Below are 7628 nucleotides of genomic sequence, written 5' to 3'. Positions count from 1 at the left end.
ATAGTTCATTTACCTCAATTCTAAAAGTCATGAAATTATAAATATGGTTTATAGATATTGTTTAGTCTAAAGATTTAATTTTTAAAATGACGATTAAGTTAAGTGCTTTGCCTACCATGAGAAAGTGAAATAATGGCAGAATCACTCACTTCCTGATCCCTGTTTATTCTGTTCTATTTGTTGTTCATTTTTTGACATGTTAGTCATGTCTGACTCTTTTTGACCCCGCTTAGGGTTTGGTTTTTTTTTTTTTTTGGTTTGTTTTTGTTTTTTTAGTAAAGATACTGGAATGGTTTACTATTTCCTTCTCTAACTCATTTTAGAGATGAACTGAAGCAAGCAGTTACGTGACTTTCTCACTCATACACTAAGTATCTGAATCCAGATTGAAGCTCAACAAATTGTCCTATTAATTGTTTACTATTTGTATAATGAGTGCAGCCAGATGGCTCAATAGATAGAGTGCTAGGTGTAGTGTCGGGAAAACCTGGGTTCAAATTTGACTTTAGACACTTGCTAGCTGTGTGACCCTAGACAAGTCACTTAAGTGCTTGCTTTAATGCAGTTGAGATGGAAATGGCAAACCACTTCAGTATCTTTGCCAAGAAAATCCTATTGATAGTATGGAATCAAACATTAAATGACAACAACAAAGCTGTATAATGTCCATGGCAAAAATCTTAACCTGAATTCATAAACAAACTAGACATTTGGGTTGAGATAGAATAAAGGAATTAGAGAAAATGGTCACAGAGGTGTATGCAGAGATCTAGCTAGTATCATAGGTCTCTATGACTTAGAAGGGTCAGCTGAACACTTCCAACAAAATAAATGAGGTTACTTAAAAATGTTTGTATAAACATCTTGTATTGCTAGAGGAGATTCTCTGTTCAGAGGAATCCTGGGCTATTTTCACCTGCAAAATTTTCTCCTCTCTTAAAAGTTCAGCAAGAACAGGAAATCGTACCAATCAATTGTATTTGGGTTTTTTATTTTCTTCTCTCCATTCTCTATTTTTCCAAATAAGGAAGAGGAAGTCTCCCTTTTTAAGTCTTAGCAGAAGAAATCTGAGTTTTGGGTTCCATCATAGCTCTAAAGTCTGAGTTATCCAGCCCTGTTCTGTCATTTTACAAATGAAGAAACAGAAACTTATGGAGGTGAAAATTACTTGCCCAAGGTCACTCAGCAAGTAGCAAAATGGGAATTCAAATTCAGATCTGATGATATCAAGTTAATGTCTCAAAGTTCAGGACTTTCTCAGTGTACTCTATTATCTATAGGCACGAAGTATTTACTACTTATCCAGAAAACTATGGTTTAAATCCATTTTCAATTATTTCCCAATGTGACCCAGGACAAAAGCTAGAATGATAGCTACCTAATCAAGTTTTTATTAAGACTAAATGAGGTGCTATATGAACTTTAAAATAATTAAAACTTACAATTACACTAAAACTTTTGGGACACTGTATATGAAAACACATTTTATAAAACAATGTGAATGATTATTCTTATCAATCAGCTTCTATGGGATGCTTGAAAGGTTTTTTTTCCCTTTCCCTGTATTTCTGACTAACTGTTATAGCTTCCTGGGAATATGTTAGAAATGTTCCTGGAGCCTCATTCTCAGCACAGTGGGTACGAATTGGCTCAGCTTTTATCACATATGGCACCCACATAGTAGTTCCCACTGAACAGAGTTGTAACTCAAGGAAACCTCTTCACAGAGACAAATCTGGCTTTGAAAAGAATGAGCTCTTCAACTTCACAGATCTAGGAAGCATAAGACATCTCTTTTTATTTGTAGGGGTCTGTTTGTCTCTCCTCTGGGATGGACACTAAGTTATACTTACACATTTGAATTCTTGGATATTGTATGCCCTTCTTGATCAGCAAAGAATACTTTCAGAATAGATTCCACAGGTCAGGGTGAGTTTTGTGTGTGTGTGTGTGTTTTTTTTTAATGAGAAGCAAAGCAAAACAAAAAGAGAGATGAGGTGGCAAGAATACATTATGCTGAGCTAACATGGGGGGATATCTCATTAGTTGAATGCTTCTGATGGTTTCCATAGGAATAGAAAGACTTTAGTTTTAACTGATGGTTCCTCTAATGATACATGTGTTAAAAAATAGTCTGGTGAATTCTTGGTACTTACAGTAACAGAATATTTTTGAAAGACTGTGCATTGTTTTCCCCATGATGTTTAATATAATTTTCTCTCTCCTCTGACACACAGAGAAGGTTATGTTAACCAAGAAAATGTCATCTTCAGCTCCTTGCCAAGACTACAGCATCTGTAAATGCAGAAGCCTTCTTCATTCTGTATTCCCATTGCTGCCATTGGCTTCAGGTATAGAAATAACCCCCAGAGTTCTCCAAATTTTTTGAAAAAAAAATCAGAGACTGTAATGAGTGATAAATCATTCCAAGCAATCATCATTAAATTGCCCTAGTAGAATAAATAAAACAGGTGATTAAAACTGTTTTCAAAGAACAATTGATTTTTCTAAAGATAGTTCATTAAAACATAGCAAGTTTCTGTGTATCTGTCCTCCTTCCCTTCTTCCCTCCCTTCCCACAATATCTCTCATCTCTCTGTCTGAATCTATCTGTCTCTGTCTCTGTCTATCTGTCTTTGTCTCTGTCTCTGTGTCTCTGTGTATCTCCCTTTGTCTCTGTTTCTCCATCTGTTTCTATCTCTCCCGGTGTGTGTCTCTCTCTGTTTCTCTGTCTCTGTGTGTGTGTGTGTGTGTGTGTGTGTGTGTCTGTCTGTCTGTCTCTCACTCCTTCCCCCCCTTCCTTTCTCTTCTCCATTCTCCCTTTTGTCTTCCCTCTTTCTCCACCCCTATATAGGCAGTCAGTCCTGTCATCCTTTCATTAATCACTTTGTTCTTTCTTCACCATTTCAAAGTTTTATTAACATGTCATCATTTCCCTTTGCATAGATCTAAACAAAAAAAATGAATTTATTGCCTTTCCAGTAGGATTTTTCAGCGACATTATGCAAGTAGTTAAACTATCAAATGCCATCCAACTCAAAAGGATTTAATTCTCTGGACATTTTAATTAGTGTAAATTCACCTTCCTTTACTTGGTAAGAGAATCCCGTTGAGGGGTTTGTAGCAACAGGTTTCACAATAGAAGGAAGTGTCCAGGAAAGGGTTTTTATCTTGTGTCAAGGATGGCAGCTCTCAAAGATGAAAGGGGAAGCCAGGCTTGTAACTATTAATAACCCTTGAATTACCTGCCTGACAGAGTTATTTTGAGGTAAGCACTCTGTAAGCTTCAATGGTCATAAATTTGAGTTATCATCAGTCACTATCACTACTGTGGATCAAAGTCAGCTCAAATTTTCAATTGAATATTGCATGTCTTTTTGGAGAAAGTGAGTATAAGAAAAAATGCCAGATTTATTATTAGTTTATAACAAGGGAATACCAGCCTTTGTTTTTTTCTTTGGGGCTACTACTTTGGGGATTCAGGAAGCACTTGAGATGTCCACTATTTTCTTTTACTCACTGTTGGAAACCTTAACATTAACACAACTGAAAAATCACTGAGTCAGTTGAATTGGGAGCAATAACCAGCTGGGTATTGTCTACTTAAGATGTCTGCTTCAAGCTGCAGAATTCTACTTATTAGACCATTCTACTGACGATTTGGTAACTAACCCTGCATCAGAGTCTATATTTCTCAGCAAGGATTCTCCTTTACAAAGCACCCAGAAACACTTAAGCAGAAATCCTAATCGTTGAGTGGGAGTCAAAGTAGAACTAAGAGACTTGAATTATAAATTCTTGACTCTTTTAAAGACCTGGATCCCTAGGCTAGTTTTTGTTTCATTTGCCTTATGTATATAAAAGAAATTTTTGTTCTATAAACTTAGAATATCTACCTGACATGTTTCTTTTGAGCACTTTGGGTATCTAAATTAGAAGTCACTTGAAATGCATGCTAATAAGAGTTGCAAAACAAATAAATATTGGATTAAATAAACATAGGATCACTTTGTCCAAGTAATTGATAGTTTCAAGTGCCCCAGTTGTCACAGAACTTACTCTTCTTTCATCTGCAGGCCACAACTATTTCTACCTTCTAAGTTTTTACCAAATATGTACAGATGCTTATTTGACATATGTGTGTGTGTGTGTGTGTGTGTGTGTGTCCATTGATGCATTGGGTGTGGTAGTATTTATTTTGTCCTGTCTCTGATTGCATCCATGTGTGGAAATGCCAATGTAAAAACCTCTATCTTCTATCAATATAGATTATAATCTCATCTACAAATTGAACAACTATTCTATAAGTTACAAAGCCATAGAAAACAAAAACAAAATAAAATAAAACACAATTCAATAGTTATAGTGATGTTTTAACTGAGAACTTCTAAAAACTTTAACATTAATATTTTCAAATATTCCATGAAAATTTTGTCAAAATTTGCCCTAGCTATTATTCTTACTTATGTATCTCATATTGCAAGGTTCATTGAGGTACCCTTGGTAGTACAGCCATTACTTATAAGAGGTAGAACTTGAACCCAAATAATCTTCTATCAATTCTGTCATTCCATAATGCCTCTGATTATAGTATCTAGTATAGTACCCTAGAGTATAGTATAATAATAATATAGTAGAATATGATTTGATATTTGATATATGTTATGATGCAATATGTTGTGATGTGATATAATGTAGCATGATGTGATATGATAATAATATATGATATAAGGGGGCTGTAGAGGACCACACATATTGGGAGACTCTGGAAAAGGTATACTTGAAGCAAAAATACTTACAGCAGGTTGTTTATTGAGTGTGATATTGAGATAATGTTTTTTTAGTTCACATATACTTAGTGTGATGTAATGATATACTCATTCGAGTTGCCATATACTTAGTGTGATGGTTCTACAGTTGTCACATGATTCAGTGTGCTGTAGTGATGTAATCATACTAAGGTATTTAAGGGCTGAGAGGACTTGAAATAGAAGGACTCCATCTTTGACCATCCTCGTGGTGGTTCTCCTTTTTTATCACTTCTCCACCTAAGACCAAGGATTCAGGCTGGTCTTGAGGTCCTCCAAAGAGCTAGTCGGACCATACACTTTGTCACACCAACTTGGGGGCCCTAGAAAGCACACTACAGGGAGCTAGGTAGTACAATGGATAGAGCAGATAGCCCTGAAGTCTGAGTTCAATCTGACCTCAGACACTTAAAACTTCTAGCTGTGTGATCCTGGGCAAGTCACTTAACCCCAATTGTCTCAGCAAAAAAAAAATTAATAACAATAATAATAATAGTAATATATGATATAATATAATACAACACGGTACAATGTAATTAAGTATGATGAAAGTATCACATATGATATAGTATGTGGAATGGTACGACAAAATATGATATAATACTTCATGACATAATATTATGTAGCATTATATAACAGTATAATATAGAATAACATATATGCTCTGATATGAAATGAGATGATATAATAATGATATGTGTATATTTCTTTTCTATGTGTGTTTAAAAATGATCATGAGCAAGTCACTATATCTCAGAAGGTATATAAGGTATAAGTATATAAGGAAAATCTTTAAAACTTTATGTTTTAGCATTCTCATTAAGGAGAATTCATCTATGAAATCATAGTCTAGATACATCTATTTATATACATCTACAAATGTAATTCACATCTACCAATGCTTTCTTCTAATTTTTATCATGAACAAAAACAATCATCAAAATACTAACTTATTATTATTGTAGACTGTGCTTAAAACTTGCCTTACTCTGAACTTGTAGTCCATCAACCCTCCATAAAGAAATGGAAAGTATGTTTCATTAATTGTATTCTAAAGTGGTGATTGGTGATTACATTTAATTGATTAACAAATATATATTAAACTTTAATTATGTATTAGACATTTTGTTAGCACCAAAGATAAAGATGGGAAAAATTCTCGAGTAGCTTTCATTTTAACAGGGGAAGTAAATAACATAAGTTAGTATTTATAGCATTTATTAGTTCTTTACAACATTCTGGTCATTATATAAGTGTTCTTTCAATTCTGTCCACATTCTGGTCAGTTATTTACAAACTTATAAGCAGCAACTTTGTTTATAATCCGTTGTCACAATAAAACTATTGTTGCTAATTATTTTTGAGCACATTGGTCCTTTCCTTCTTTCTGTAATATTTTAGGACATATCTCTGTGGTATGTCTAGCTCTGAGGATATATAAATTCAATGACTTTGGGGGTATAAATACAATTTGATTTTTAGAGAGTTTGACCAATCCACAGGTCTACAAAAAATTGATTAATATAAATGTCCTTCCACCTCCCTTCCCATGAGTATCAGTTTCCTTTTTTGTCTTCTTTTCTAATTTGATCTATCAATATTTTCAATGTTCAGGAAAAAACAGTATGCCAAATTTATAGTATAGTCTCATAGTGTTATATAATTTCTTAAGATAACATATCCCCATTTAACTTCCATCAAAAAGAAAAATCAAACCAAGGAATTAGAAGAACATATTATGCAAAGGTATGTAAAATAATAGTTATATATACATTGGAAAAATAATCTTAACAATTAATACATGCTTCTTGATGTACATTGAGATTTAATATGATTAAAATCTAAATAGAATGAAAGTTTCAAAAAACACGTGTGTTTTCTTCATGTGGAAGCTAACAAGATACCTATTTTCCTTTTCTGTTATATTTTTCCTATACTTCTTGGAAAGCAAACCCCTATAGGCCCACTCTATAGCTTTTATATAGTATCTAGTACACCTTGGACACTTAGTGATGATAATCTCTTTCTTTCCTCAACATGTCTAATCTATTTCACTTATTTTTTTTATTGAATTTCTGATTAATTTATCAGTTTCCATTGGGTGGGTGGAAAATAACTTATATATATATATATGTGTGTATATATATATATATATATATATATATATATATATATATATATACACATTTATGGAAACTGTGGGTAATTAAAGTTCTTCCCTGAAAATACAAAGTCAAATATCATTACTCTATCTGATGAAATCCAGGTAAAGAAGATATCAATGGCAAACTGTTTCTTCTTCCTTTATTAAACACATATATCCTTTTACTTCCTGTTCAGGGATTTGAAAACCACTTGGCTGGAAATCTTTTATTCTCTCCAATTGAACACTATTGGTTAAGTCAATGAGATTGAGATGGAATTTAGGACTGCAACTCTAAAAACGCCTTGTATATTGATAGTTATGATTAGCTTCCTGAAATTAAATCACAAAAATATACAACATAGAAAAGAAATGTCATTTATATTTATAAATATATACATTATGGGGCAAAGAAGTGTTTTTGTCAATGGTTGACAAAGACCATTATGGTTTTTATTACAACAACTGAAAGCCATTTTGTAAATAATTTTCAAGATTGCAATATTGACAAATGTCACTCAAACCCCTTGTCCATCTATAGAAAAATAAGATTGAGGAATTGGATTTGGAGGTACAAAGTCATAGAATTTCCTATATAGAAGGGAACTAAATTATCATTTAGTCAAATCAATGCCTGATCAGTACTCTCCTCTATCATATCCCCAACAAGTGGTCAT

The sequence above is a fragment of the Antechinus flavipes genome, chromosome 1 (assembly GCF_016432865.1).
Source record: "Antechinus flavipes isolate AdamAnt ecotype Samford, QLD, Australia chromosome 1, AdamAnt_v2, whole genome shotgun sequence".
In the NCBI taxonomy this organism is placed as follows: Eukaryota; Metazoa; Chordata; class Mammalia; order Dasyuromorphia; family Dasyuridae; genus Antechinus; species Antechinus flavipes.
Note: the sequence above shows the minus strand (reverse complement) of the source record.